The sequence below is a fragment of the Dermacentor andersoni genome, chromosome 6 (genome assembly GCF_023375885.2).
Source record: "Dermacentor andersoni chromosome 6, qqDerAnde1_hic_scaffold, whole genome shotgun sequence".
Lineage (NCBI taxonomy): Eukaryota > Metazoa > Arthropoda > Arachnida > Ixodida > Ixodidae > Dermacentor > Dermacentor andersoni.
Genome location: NC_092819.1, coordinates 30,741,283 through 30,756,604, shown reverse-complemented (window position 1 = coordinate 30,756,604; position 15,322 = coordinate 30,741,283). Strand labels below are relative to the sequence as shown.

Sequence of the window (15,322 nt, the reverse complement as noted above, 5' to 3'; positions counted from 1 at the left end):
GCTGTGACAAACGCCGGCTTACTGGTTTCGCAACGCAAATATATTCTCTTCTTACCATTGACTTGCAGCGCTGACGTGTAGCGGTCGTATCCGTGTTTGTTCCGAGCCACACAGGTGTAGTTTCCGGAATCTGCGACTTTGACTGGCTCGATGGAGAGCACCACTATCGTTTCATGCTTGATCAGTTTCACAGCACCGCTGCTGACGACTTCGTGTCCGTCTTTGAGCCACTGAAGCTGCACGGGCTTGGAGCCCTCCGTGACGGTACATGTAACTGCTGTGCTCTGCCCTTCGGAAAGCGTCTTGGTGAACGAGAAAGGATTCACCTTTGGCGGCTCTGTAAAAATGTGAACATCTTGTACAGCATCGAGAAGAAGCCTCTGTAAACTTCGACTGTCGATGAACTGACAGCAGAGCGCTTACCTGCGGCCACTGATGTTAGCAACGCAGCTGTGACGATTAACCATTGCGCGCAGGGTGTCGCACGCCATTGTACTGCGGTCCTTTTAGAACGGTTCATCTTCTAGAGCTCAGTATTTCGACAGGTTCGTTCTGTACTGGAGGCCTGGTTCTCCATAGACGTCATAACTAGCCGAATGGCGGGTGTAGCGTAGCTTCGCTTCTGACGTTAGTTGGGACGGCGGTAGACGATACGCGCTGTACAGGGACGCTGCGCCACATGTCGGTAGCACAGCGGACTACACTGTGAACTTTCTGTGGTTTGAGCGAATGTAGATGGTTCATCCAGTTACGTGGTTTGATGCATAGGTGACGCCACTTTGCACTTGTTTGAAGGAAGGGTAGTTTGCGCCAGTTATAAACGTCCCTAGTGCCTCTAAACCTGTCGCAACAGTGTAACTGTACACCTAAAGAGTATATAGAGTAACTTTGATTTCGTGCATTTCTGTAATCGAAGGAAGAGACAGTGTACCGCTTATGGTGACTCGAACCGACTTCTCTATGGCTGGACCAACACCGTTCTCGGCTCTGCAAGAATAAGTGCCGGCTTCAGATACGCGGACGTTGTGGATGAAGAGTAGGCCGTTTTCCGCTTGTAGTATAGCTGAACCGCCATCTGGAAAGATATTGTTAGTGGAAATGAAATGCAGCGTGTTCCATTCATGGTGCACATAGTTGATATTCAATTCGCATACCTTTGGTTCTTGTCCACGTTATTTTTGGAGGCGGTGATCCACTGGCCGTGCACTGCACGGTGACGTTCGAGCCACTTACGGCAGACACGTCTCCGGGTTCATTTATCCACACGGGTGGAGCTGTGGTGAACATTAAAATGATCATATGTAACAACTATGAATCGAGCCGCTTGTGAGCGCATATGCAAACGACGAGAGTAGCTATCAAGGTGTTCGTTTACATAGTAGGGAGTATCTGCAGTGGCGAAAAAAAGAATTGCAGTGGTCTGTCACGATTGCGTTTATTACTGGTATGGATGATTATCGTTGTCACCAAAGGCCTGCTTTCCCTTTGACGCGGAAGTTAAAACGCGTGCCAAACAACGCATTTCACTGCCGTAGCTGAGGCGGGTACTCGCGAGGTGTGACTTGTGCCTGGGTGCATGGAAATTTTCGGCACTTTCAGCTTGTACTGTGGGATATAGAAAAGGTTTTTTCGGATTGAAATGTGCAGTGCCAAGAGGATTATGTTGTGCACATAAAGAGACACAGTGAAGTTTCAGTCGGCGACTTGCAATGTTACTGAATGCGACATGGGCAACAAACAAGTCTGTGGTTCAAGACTCCAAGCGCTGTCTGTATCTTGGTTTTCGATTAGTGAGAACAGGCGTTCTGACCCATTACGGCAATGGTTACTACGAATGAAGTCCTATGTTTAGGCAGTGTCAGAAGCTTTGGGACTTCAACCACACATTCAGGGTAGACCGATTATAAAGTTGTTTTGTACATGACTGATGCGAGGATTTGCCCTCATGAGTAAAAGAAAAATGCTGAAAGTGCGAGTTTTCTTTTTTTGTATAGCTGGGGAAATTTGAGTTGGAATGTGCACCTTGTGGATGAAGATACGTAACGAAACAGTTGGACATGTGGACCACTTACCTTCAACTATTAATTCTGCCGTGTGCTCATCGGCCCCCAACAAGTTGGAGGCCCGACATGTGTAATTCCCGCGGCTTGACGATTCCGTGCGTTGTATGACGAGCAGAGAAACGAGCTTTGTCTCCTGTATGGACATGCCGTTCGTCTCCTGTAGGCGAGCGCCGTCCTTAGACCATGTGAACGTGACGGGCGCTGCGTTCGTCATTATGGTGCACGTTGCTATCGCACGTCCTCCAATGCGCACTTTGTTATTGAAAGAGAAAGGCTGTATCTTCGGGGCATCTGTCGACAAAAACAGAGAGCGAAGCGAATGCAATTTTCTCTCTCCGTTGGTGGCGTACTTGCTTTCGATCCAAGACCGAAGTGTGTGGTTACTTATGAAATACTTAGAATAGTGTACTATATGGCGTATATTTTGGCCAGTGCGCATTATCATGCGTTAATGTAAACATAAGTAGGCACTAGTACTCACCGAGACTTGCGACGAGGTTTAGACATGGTAGGACGCCGCAGAAGAAAACGAAGGCGTATCCCGCTTCCATAGTTGTGTATGTACTGATGCAGCTTAGTACATCGTCTCGATGCCGGCGCGCAAACCTTCAAAGCAGGCACTTTGCGCGCGAAATGAACGTTCGGGTTTCATGACTTGTCTTCTCGTGACATCGCAGCTTCTTCGTGCTCCATCTCCGCGAGCAATGTTACATGGCCGGTAGTGGCGCTGCGAGCGCTTTTCGTTGCGACGCTTTCGCAGACAACTGGCGCCCCGTTTTGTCGATACGGTGAACTAGAATTCATGCTGAAACGCGAGGGATGATTTTAAAACTCAGACGTCCGAGTAGAATTGTAATGCGGAAGTAGGACGGCAAATGCTTCCTTCGTGGCCATTGTGGTGGCAGGGAGTGATTCATTCTTTATGCCGAAGATAGCAGTTTGCTGGTGGTCTGGCACTGTGGTCACTTAGGAGGAGCCACGGCTATATGTGCTACCCTTATGCTCCGTGAGCTACCATTTATTTTTTCCTTCCCACATGCTAGCCCTTTCGTGGTTGCTGGAACTCAGCCTCCACGATTTTGAGCTGCCACTGAAAATGATTTTTAGGTCATCGTGAGTGTACCATGTGCGGCACATGAAACATTTTAGGACTCTTACGCTTGACTTTAACGAACACGATTTTCTTCAGGGCCGCGCCAATGCTGTTGTCCGCTTCGCAAATGTATTTTCCTTCGGTATCCTTGGTAGTTTTTGGCGCTATCAATGCTGTTGAGCCGCTTCCAGTGGCTATTGATGTCTTGCTGGCGTCCTTGCCAGGTTCTGCGACAAAGTAAATTCTTTTAGCTTATACAGCCAAAATGCCACACACTAGTTTTTCTTCAACAACCTCCTACCTATTCTTCGCCAAGATACATTAGGTACTGGAAATCCAGACGCAGAGCACTCTATTCGAAGCGCTTGTCCAGCAGTGACTGACGCGTCTTTCGGTTCTGCTATCCATTGCGGAATGGCTGTAAGAAAAGACAAAATAAGCTATTTAATGTTGTGATATTATGCAATAAGTGTGGACATGCGACACAAGGCCTACGCATTGAAGTCACTTACTTAATGCACTACAGTGATTTCGTTTGTTAAAGTGTATTCGAATGATCTATTTAATTTCCATGTTCATCAAGTGTACGGGAGTTTTCTGGCCAGCTTCGTTCTGTCTTACGAAATAATTGAGTTCTTTTGTTCTCTTCTGACGCAGTACTGCTAATATGTAGTGATAGTGAAATGAAAACGGAATCGTAATTTCTACTTGAAAGCCTCGGCGCTTGATGGATTGTCAATAATATCCAACTGTCCATGCGGGAAGAGGCATTGTTGTCGGTGTGCTTAGCGGTTCGAGGGCTCCTGGTTCGTGTTTTCTTTCTTTCTTACTTTCAAGGTGTCCACATGTCTTCGTAATTTAGAGCGTCACCATTTGAGCTTGACCGTCACTGGTCGCACTTTCCTTTGCACAGCTAGCGATTCATGTTGTGTCTCGATACGAATATTAACACCCGCCGTGGTTGCTTAGTGGCTATGGTGTCGGGCTGCTAAGCACGAGGTCGCGGGATCGAATTCCGGCCACGGCGGCCGCATTTCGATCGGGGCGAAACGCGAAAACACCCGTGTACTTAGATTTAGAAGCACGTTAAATAACCCCAGGCGGTCTAAATTATTCCGGAGATCTCACTACGGCGTGCCTGATAATCAAATCGTGGTTTTGGCACGCAAAACCACATAATTTTTGTAACAGTTCAAATGATAATAGGTATGAGTACAGCCGGAACGTCCCTCTTCTGCGAGAGAAAGCGGCACCACTTCTTATGGCGGACGCCCCTGAATATATCAGCAGCCGTCATGCACATGCAACGCCTTCAACAAGGACATTGGTTATTGTGAGGCCATTAAAAATAAGAAGAATAAGAGCCTCAACAATGACAGCAGGAGACGTGACTTACCTTCGACGACTAACGTCGCAGAGTTGGCATCGGTGCCATAATTGTTCTCCGCCGTGCAGGTGTAGTTGCCGGCACTTTGGATGGTGGCGGGCTCGACGGTTAGCACGGACACCTTCTTGTCATTCTTCACTTTCACATTAGGCACGGCACCACCTATCTCGACGTTTTCCTTAAACCACCTGAATTTCACGTCGTGGTCGCCGGCCACCAAAGCACACAACGCACTGGCACTTTCGCCCACACGAATCCGGCTGCGTGGGAACACCAGAGGTTGTAGCTTCGGCTTCTCTGAAAACAAGACGCAGAAGTTACGGAAAGGGAAAGTTCACCGTTCGCGTTGATGGCTTGTGGTTGCCATCTAAACGATCTTTGACGCAGGTGTTACACCAAGAAAGCTTACCTGCTGCGTTGCTATACAAAACCATGGTGGCCAAGAACGCTACAGCGTGCAGGCCGTGATGTTCGTAGCACCGTGACTTCATTGGTAGCGCGTCAGCCCGTGCTTCTGTCTCAAGTTGTAGTGCGGGTAGGAGTCGCGGTCTGTGTCGGCTATGGTGGCAAGGAGGCTATGGCGTCGCGATAGGGCGGCATGTATACGGTCGCTTATGTGTGCTGACGTACGTCTATCGTGGGTGCCTAGCGCCACTCATCGAAAAAACAGGGAACTACGGCCTCGTACGCCTAGGAAATGAGCTCGATTCAAACTGTGACTTTTGTTTCTGATTTTTAATCAGCATTTGCTGAGCTTCTCGCTACTTAACCTACATTTAACTTCCAGGCGCACTGTTCTTGATATTGGAGTTCCTATGCCGTTGTCTGCGACGCACTTGTAGGTCCCCTGGTGTTCCTTCTTGGCGGCCACAATCTTGAACGTGCCATCATCGTGTTCCAATTGAACGTCAGCAACTGCATCTGTTTTCGAAAATTATGAGCAGAGTAAGTTTCATATCCTTTACTTTGATAAACTGTTAACTATGACATAAATTTAATAACTATTGTCTATGAAATAATACAGTGTAGGAATAAAAAATAGTTACATTCGGTGGCTGCACTGTCAGATTGTCACCCGTTTATGACCTTACAGTTCCCAGTATCGATGTTGTAAAGCGCTCTTGCACGAGGCTTTGTGGAAGTTATGTTTTAATACCACCTTCAGTCAGGAATTACGATAAACTTTTGATAAATGTGTAAAACTTACATAATTTTATGCCCATGGTACTGGAGACTCCATATAAAAAGCAATTCAAGGTGGTGGAATGATTATGTGCATTTTATGGTGACCCATCATAATTACATAGTAATTAAATACACATTTGTTGCACGGTAAGTCATGCTACGTTCCTTCATTAAAAATATTGAATCACCTGCTCAAATTACATGCACAGGTTAATCATTGGGGCGCAAACTTCACAACAAAGGAAAAAAATAATATTTCCCAATTGTTGTCGAAACTCCCCACTTCAGACGTCCCGCCAAACACTGTAGTGCCTTCACCAAGGCGGTCATCTCAAGCGATACATATCTCTCAGAAGTGAAATGGGTGTACTTTAAGGAAGCAGAATGTTCAATTTGCTCAAAGCTTAATGTTTGTTGTCTATTCCTTGCAACTACTGCACAGTATATAACGGCAAAAATAAGTTGCGTCCGCAAACGTGTATGCTTTGACTGAAGGGGATATATTTGTTAGATGTTATACCAATGACCTCTGGCTCGCCGGCACGCTATCCGTGCACTCGATATGTGCAATCAATGGTTTCCTACTTACCCTCATTGTCGTGGTGATTGTGCATTCACAAATTTGATGCTATGTATTTTCAAGACGAAACGAAAATTTCCTTACTCTTACCTGTTTTGAACCACCGTATAGTCGGGCCGGGAAATCCTTGTGCTTTGCACGTCATGCTACCAGTTTCTCCTGCAGTGAGTGCTCTGTTACTTGGAGCTTCCGTCCACGAAGGTGGTGCTGAAAAAAAAAATGATGGTACTTGCATTCGTGTTATCTTATTTTGCAACTGCTCGCGAAAAGGATAGCTACGATGAACTTACAGTGGACGGCGAGAAAAGCAGTAAACGATGCAGATCCCACACTGTTCCTCACGGAGCAAGTATAGTTCCCAGTGTGATTCACTTCGAGCGACCCGAAATTGAGGCTTGAAAACTCAGCGTTACTTGTCACCTTAACGTTATCATTTGTAGTCAACGCAGACCCGTCCTTGAACCACGAAAATGTGAGTGGCTTGTCTCCTGCCGTCACGATGCATATTGTCCCGCTCCTTTCTCCCACGTTCAGCGTCGCAGGGAACGAGAAAGATTGGATCTTCGGCGCTGTTTCGAAAAATAAACAATAGGAATGTTAGAAACCGCGACGTTGCAAAAAGAAAGAAAGAAAGCACTGAATTAGATGACTAAGCTGACCCTCCGTTAATGTTGTGTTCTCTTGTAAAGATAACCATACACTCTCATAGCAAACTGTAATGTGCTACGTACAAGTGCTATCTGACATAGCTGCATGGAATGTTTGAATAGATTGGCTTCCAAGCAGCCGCTAACCAGATATCAGATAAACAACGAACATTTGTATCAGCTTAGCAGTGGAGAAACGCCACTTGCAAGAAACACCTTGGTGAGGTTTAAATTTGATATATAGCACACACTGATTGGGTGAACGCTTACCTTTCATATTTGATCCTGCACAGCCAACAAAAGTGGCGCACACAACCATCATGCGCCGTATATCCAGTACCATTGCTCTTCACAGCCAGTGCATTACACTCAGCATCCGGTGGACGGCGACCGCAGACGGGAAGCCCTGTCGCCTCAGCCTACTTCAGGCTTGACGCGTATACGAGGGAAATGGCGTGCGCGTTGTACCTTGTTCCCTGCGCTTACAATAAAACCGTCCACGAACAGGCACATCGCGCCACGTTTCGGTGCCAACGCGAACTACGGTGGCTGCGCTGCCGAAAACGAAACCGCCCCTCTGCGGCTCAGAGCCTTTACCGCCGCAACTCAAAACAGCTGGCAGCGTATTCGCCGATTACATACGTTTGATCTTGACCGTGATCGTCTTCGAGAGTTCGCGTCCGACGCCGTTCGAAACGCGGCAGGTGTAACGCCCTTGATGATGCTTGCCGACGTTGCGGATAAGGATACTGGACATGCCATGGCCATCGTGCTGGGAACTTGTGACTGGCATTTCACCACCTGAGCACAAATGCCGCTTTGTCATTGATGGTGTATAGAGAAAACACCAAGAAATTTATTATAGACCTGTTATAAAAACATCCCTGTGTATACTTACCTGGCCTGTGCCAGGTTACTGTGGGCACCGGGAAGCCATTCGCCGAGCACGCGATCGTCACATTAGTTTCGGCAGTGGCCATGACATCTTGCGGCTCCCTTAGCCATCTCGGCGGAGCTGCGTAGTAGTATAGTATTGCAGAAAAGACGTGAGGCGTGCAGACAGGTCACAAGAGTAGAGAAGTGGACAACACGAACGCCACTTCTCTACTCTTGTGTCCTGTCTGCACGCCTCACGTCTGTCTTGCATAATGAATCCTTACCAACTAGGTCAGCTTTCTGTCGTTCTAGTATTGCAGACCTGATTTCATCCCAACATTTATGATTTGGTATGTTTATAACATGCAACTCAGCGCGCCTTTACTAACAGCTCGGAGCTTTGATGACTCCTGAATATCACGCACGACAAAGAACACAGTAAGATAGCTGCAGCAACGCAGTTATGAATTTTACATACTCGGAATATATTTCTGCATATGTGCTTGATAACCGCGTCTCAAGATAGTCTGACTTCGTAGATTGGTGCAGAAGTGTGTTATGGCTTACAGTGGCAGTTAAAACTTGTAACGCCGTGCTTAGGAAGGGACAGCATTCAAAGGGACATTCATGAACACCGCTGTCTTGTCCTAAGTTCGCTGTTGCTATCTGAAACAGGAATTACTAACACGTCCAAATACATGCCCTGTAATGCTTTACAATACAGTACTCCTTATCAAAGCACAAACAACTGTCATAATTTGTTAGCCATCAACCTACAGACGTCGCGATTTCTCCAAATGGATAGCTTCCTAAATAAGAGCAGTCACAACCACAGCCATAATTCGGTTATAACAGGGGGATTGTTATCACCGTGAACTACGAGTAGAGCCGTGTAAGACGTGTAGCCGGCCTTGTTGGTCACCGAGCAGGTGTAATTCCCGGTACTTTCCAGTGTCAGCAGATCGATGTGCAATGTAGAAGACTCGGCGTTGTCTACAATGCGGACGTTCCTCGAGCCACTGGCCAGTGCAGAGCCGTCCTTGAGCCAGGCGAATTGCAGCGGCTTTTCTCCGACTGATATTGTGCAAATGACGCTTATGCGTTGCTGCACTTCGAGGTTCTTCGGGAATTGAAAAGGCGGTATGGATGGAGGCACTGCGTAGTATGTACAATATCGCATTATGATGCAGTCACAAATTCCTCTATGGCAAAAAGCAGCTTCCGCGTCAAATGATGTCTTCACTAATTTAAGTCAAAATGAAGGGGCGAGGGCTCACCTGCGGCCTGCAGATGTTTCCAAAGCGTGCTAAAAAGGAGCAAAGTCCACAGTAACGCTGTCTTCGCGACGTCCGCGAGTAGATGCATCGGGCAAAAACATACGCTCGTTGAACGGTACAACACACAGCACCGGCACCTTACGAGTGCTTCCGTCAGCCGTGAGGCTTACAATAGTGCTATGGCGTCAGCATTACGATCGCTTTGTACGGGTGTTTCACTCACAAGGGACCCCTGGCGCCACATAACGGAAGAGTGTCGCACTGCTGTGGTCACCCGGTTGCTTGCGCGAAATCGGAACTGAATTACGCGTAAACGAACGATATGTACTAGCTGTAAGATCCATGAAGCAGGTTACTTTTAACGAAAAGCATCACGGTCTTCCGCAGAGGCTCGCCGATCCCATTCGATATCTCGCACGTGTATGACCCCTGGTGTTCCTTGGCGGCTGACGGTAACGTCAAGTTGCCTGCGGGTGCGTCCAGAGCTCTTCCGCCTCCTGAAATAAAAAAAAAGTAAGTGTTTTTAATCTTCTATTGTCCTTGCAAGAGAGAGAAAGAGAAAGCTGTCGTTGCAAAAATGCCGGTTTACCTTTTACGCTCCACGTGATCGTTGGAGATGGATGACCAGTTCCTTCGCACACAATACTGACTTGCTGACCAGCGCTAACTGTTGTGTCATGGGGCTCTCTTTTCCAGAAAGGTGGAGCTTCGTACGTCAAAACAAGCAAAACCGGAAATCAGTGGTCAGGTAATATAGCTCAAGCGGAAGTGCAGTTACAATTCTTTCTATTTGGCCTAACATTATTTCCTTCTTTCATTTTGGTGGCATAGCCGCCACCTCCTAAAAGTCCTCACCTCACCAATAACTTCCTTTTCCCCCCCTACGTTTCTGCATGTTCCGCTTTGCAGAAAACTATGAAAGGGTGAATTTGACAGTGCATATATCTCTCAACGTGTGGTACTTTCACCGCACTTTTACACGCATGCGTTAGCAAAACAAAGAGCACACCGAAGTTCATTGACAACGTATGCCATGCAAACGTGAAAATATTTTGCTCTAAGGAACATCATGTGCGAGCATTGAACACGCTTGCTGTTGACAGCGCCATCCTTTAGCACTTGGCCCCCTAATACGGGGTCACCTTCGTGTATTGATTAATTGTGACCACACAGGGACGACTTGATAACCCCCTCCCCCCCCCCCCCCCTAAAAAAAAAAAGGTGACTGGCTAAATAATTTTTTCTTTGTCGAGGCTGTTACTTCAGTTTGCGGAATTCATTGTTTTGTGCTGTATCTTGAATCATCTTTTTTATTATTGACTTGTTTTAATAATTGAACTTTCTTAATATTTATTGTGCACAATGACTTCGTCCAGCGTACTTGAGCTACTCAGCTTTTGAAGGGCATAGAAAATTACTTTGGTGATTCGTATTATTATTATATATTTTATGGCGGTGCTGAGAATTGTTTGTATTATGTTTAGTGAAATTTCGTTCAGTCTATAGGTCAAGGTGACATGGTGAGACTGCATAACTTAGAGAAGTGAGCTGCTTTTAAAATTCATGTGGTAAAGCTGGTCGCATGCAGAAAAAAAAAAAAAACTTTCGAAAACGAAGAATCGAACGGTACCTCTAATCTCCAAGGTGCTGGCGTGGGACACTGTTCCTCCGGCGTTGGTTACCACGCAGGTGTAGTTACCGGCGTTCTCTAGCGTCAGCTTGTCGATCTTAAACACCGAAAACTCGGGGGATGTCACAACCTTGACGTTATCTCCGGGCTGCACCACCGAGCCATCTTTGAGCCAAAGGTACTTGAATGGCTCATCACCGGCGGTAGTCGTGCATGTCACACTGGTCGTTTCTCCGACGGTCAGTGCGCGCGGAAACGCAAAAGGGAGGATTTTTGGAGCTGCCGCTGCGAAGAACAACATGGGCATTAGTGGGCACTTGGCAGTGACGGAGGGAAAATTAGTCGACGCAGCTTATGGGATACTCACCAGAGCTGTGTACTATCCATGCTTGCAAACTGAATACGAAGCTTGTGGTGAAGGCAAGGTTCGTTAACAAGGTCATTATTCATTCCCGGTCCTATGATGTGGCCAAGTTTGAGAAGCTGCACTATCTCTCTGCCACTGACTGAGCTCAATGGCCGACTCTGTAAGCGACGCTGTTGCGACGGTGCTGTAAAATGCGGGACCCCTAGCGCCACCTCTCCGATTCTTCTCGAGGTACACTTCGTTCGTGTGGGAAACCGAAACCAGAATATGTTTTGTATTACGAACTGAATTTGTTTTCGTACGTTTCACGAGCAGTTGCACAGTCTTTTCCAGCGGACGACCCACGTTGTTGTCAAGCCTGCATGTGTAGGATCCTTCGTCGCTCTTGGAAACCGTGGCTATTTTAAATGTGTCACTCGAAAAGGGCTTTGTTGTAGCTTTACCTGTAATAGAAAGCTTTCGTTCAGTACACCGTGTTACCGAATATGGCCAGCGGGACAATGTGGTTAGTTTTAGATTACCGTTCCTCAGCCATGTTGCAGTGGGTGGAGGAAATCCTTCAGCCTTGCACGGAATCTCCACAGATTCACCAGACGTGACGTGGATATCGACGGGCTCCGCCCTCCATGTTGGTGGGGCTGCGTGAAGACATTCGCTAGGCGTCGATACACTTCACTCTGACCGGCGCAGACCTGTCACCTATTAGTAATAAAGTTCCAGCATGTGGTATGCTATATTTGCGATATACTGTAGCAAGCTCATGCAGGTTACTCATACGCTTTTTCATCGCCGCTTGTGCAATTTTGTTTCTCCATGTTTCGTCAGTAATAGAGCTCTTTGAAAAATTACAGCCACCGGGGCAGGTCGTTTACTGCAGTAGTGCACGTGTCATGGGGAGATGGTTGGCTGGGAACCACGTGGTGGCCTGCTGTCTTTCCTCCTAAGTTTACTGCCTTTCAACTCTTCAAGTCGAAATCAAATTTAAAGAAGAACGCAGCAGTTTACCACTTATGCTATGAACAACAACATCAACAAGAAACAAGAATATGACAATAACGCTGTCCCACAGTCACAGACAATCCACTTCTCGCACGATTTTTTTTTCTCCTAAGTGACTCGGGCGCTTTGGGGCCCAGCGTGGCGCCGTGAATTACTACATGTCGAAAACCATGAAGAGTAAATGTTGCGGGAAGCTGCAAACATGCGTATCTCCTTGCTTTTCCCCCTGACCTTACTCGATGGAGCCAATAAAATTTCTTGGTGCGATAGACTAACGTCGTTTCTACACCAGCATGCTAACTCTCAGCTTTTAATTAAACGAAAATGAGTACGCCGAATGTGGCTGAAGTACCAATTCGGTGCCCTTACCTTTTACTTCCAACGTGTCCGTGTAGGATACAGGTCCATGGGCGTTGCTGACAGAACAGGTATAATTTCCCGCGTCTCTAAGGTCCAACTTCTCTATGGTCAGCGCCGAGAACTGTGGGCTGCTCGCTATGTTGATCTTCGTACTTTGCTGCAACGGTCTTCCATCTTTCAGCCAAGAAAACCTGAACGGCTGGTCCCCGGACGTCGTTGCGCACATGACGCTCGTCCGTTCGCCAACCAACAGATTCTTGGAGAATATGAAGGGAGATATCTTTGTAGACACTGGAAAAGATGAAGCCAGGTGGCGACATTTTGCGTGTACGATGGTTCCGAAACAAGTAGTTGGCGAGGGAACTAGAAGATGCGTACCTGCTAGACTCGTCGCTGCAGTGTAAAGCACGAAATATGCAACTTTGAAGGCGCGCATGTTCTTTCGTTCGTTGCCGGGTGCAGATTATCCGGAAAGCAAGCGAGGCTATGGGACAGCCGGCTTTAACGATGAGAAGCGCTATGTAATACTGCGGTGACAATGACAAACACCGTGCTTAAAGCAGTGTAGGCCTCGGGAAAGTAGCTGGTGTAAACTGTGGACTGCTAGCGCCACACTTCGAGCGCTCAGATCACTACGTTGGTGTTGCAGGGTTAGCAACCGCGAACGCGGTTTTGTAACTAGTTCGTGCGCTCTTGTTCAAGCGTTGCTTTCTGTAACGTAAATGCGTTAGAAAATAGTGCCTTCGGCCTACACTTCACTGCCAGCGTGACGGTTTTGTAGAGGTCGGCTCCTATGCCGTTCGAGATGTGGCACTTGTAGTGGCCTTCATCCTTCTTGGCGGCTGACGCAATCTGGATGACGCCGCCTCCGGAACTCTCGGTTGCCGCGCCACCTGTGAATGGTGTGTGGAGTCTGCAACTACGCTTTTAAAACTAGAATATGCGAGTGGCTGGGAATTCCGAAAAAGATAATTGCCTTCTTTCGTCCACAAAATTTTTGGCGGAGGAAAGCCAGTTCCGTTGCATTTCAGCATGACGGTGTCACCGGCCGTAACGGTGACGTCTGTAGGCTCGACTATCCATGAAGGAGCAGCTGAAATGGTTTTGAGAACGGTATAATTGGTTTAGCAGTCTCTGCAACTTTTTAACTTTATCGCAGCTAGGAATGATCAGGTCAGCTTAGAAGGAAAATTTATTCACGCCAGGTATATTCAGTAGACCGTGTACTGGTGGTAATGCAGTTGCCACTCGTTTGAATCGTATTGTTGACAAATGTGCCGCGGGTCTCAGACCTTTGGCGATTGCTTAAGGTACAGGTTAGTTTATTATTTTTTTATTGACCAGCACAATTTAACGAAAAACAAGCATTTGTCAGCACTGACGTGTTACGTTAAGCGCGGTAAGAAACTGACCGTCGCCAAAGTACTGCTGGAAGCACATATGATTGCACATATTGTCTAGCTGACCAAGCTTTTACCCTCTGGAGCTCGATTTACGAGTTTTGCTACAGTTCACGCGACCACTCAGCGCTGATGATTAACTTTATCGGATTCGTTAAGGGTCAGGCAGAGCTGGTTACCTTTAACATGCAGGACGTCCGAGTGCGAAGCTGTTCCTCCTGAGTTGCTCACAACACACGTATAGTTGCCAGCGTCGCTCGTTTTCAATGTTTCAATGGTGAGGGTCGAGTAGTCTGCACTGTCCGTAATCCGCAGGGCAGTTCCACGGTGTAACGTCGTGTCGTCCTTAATCCACATAAACGTCAGTGGTTTGCTTCCCGAGGCAGCCGAACAAATGAGGCTGACGCTTTCCCCGACGAGTAGGTTCTTTGGTATGACGAAGGGCAGAACCTTTGGTGGAGCTGAAACGTTCAACGAAACGTGATCCTGCTTACTGGGCTCGCTTGTCCAGACATCTTGTAAGGGTAACTATTGTCTTGTAAAACTTACCTAAGTTAGCTTGAAGCTTGTTGATGAACGCTGAGCACACGAGAAGCACGGATATGCACCGAGTTTGTTGAGAGATGTAGGTTCGCCGCATGATGCGCTTGCCTCCGACCAAGGCTTACGCGGTTTGTCAGGCCGGGAAAGTTGTGCAGCAATGGCTGGCATCGGACGCGCTGGTGGTGTGAGTGCGAGCACTCTGATCTGATCAGTGGACTCCTAGCGCCGCTCAGTGTGAGTTGTGTGTACTATTTGCAGCCTATGTAATCGCGAAAAATGGGACTGTTTTGAGGCGGGATCTACATTGTGCGTTGCTTCCACGACTGATAGTGAATGATTAGACACAAATATTTATTTAGCTACAGATGACAAAAATTGTCTTTACGGTTTACGCAGATGTTAGTTTGTCCACCACACCGTTAAGATCGCGCCTTGAAGACACCGACATCGGTGAGTGGCTTGTTATATATTTTACACAATACACGCAAGTTCCAGCCATCATTCTATCCGCTAGTACAAAAATAAATGCTCAGGTATACGCATTGTTAGTGCCCATGCATGTTGAAATGATGCAGTCTTTGAATTTGTTATCATTTCATACGTTTCACGGTGATCCGGACTTCGGCTTTCAGGGAGTCTCCGACGGCGTTGCTGGCTTCGCATTGATACCTTCCTGCGTCACCCCTTGCAACTTTCACAATCGACATGGTGCCGTTGTCTAGTAACCTTGTTGGCGTCGTGCCTTCTTTCATGAGGTGACCTTCAGGGAAAATAAGACGTGCACTGGTGGTCGACGCACTACATCGTGCAAGCGCAAATAGACACATCCATTAACAAGAGAACAACACATACTCTAAACTTTAAAATTGAACCAGTTGGCACAGCTTGTCACGTTTACTGATCTCGAGGATTCGC

At 47.2% G+C, this 15,322-nt stretch overlaps 1 protein-coding gene across 7 annotated transcripts in view; it reads left to right on the top strand.

Moving 5' to 3' along the window:
* The window catches only part of LOC126521470 (uncharacterized), a 289,078-nt gene that overhangs the window by 164,432 nt on the left and 109,324 nt on the right, over window positions 1–15,322 (top strand). The window contains exons 2-3 of one of the 7 annotated variants that reach the window (XR_011895114.1): window positions 5,386–5,488; window positions 9,496–9,621. The exons of the other annotated variants lie outside the window; for them this stretch is intronic. The gene's annotated coding sequence lies outside the window, so the exon portion shown is untranslated. The remainder of the gene's footprint in view (window positions 1–5,385; window positions 5,489–9,495; window positions 9,622–15,322) is intronic. 7 annotated transcript variants of the gene reach the window in all.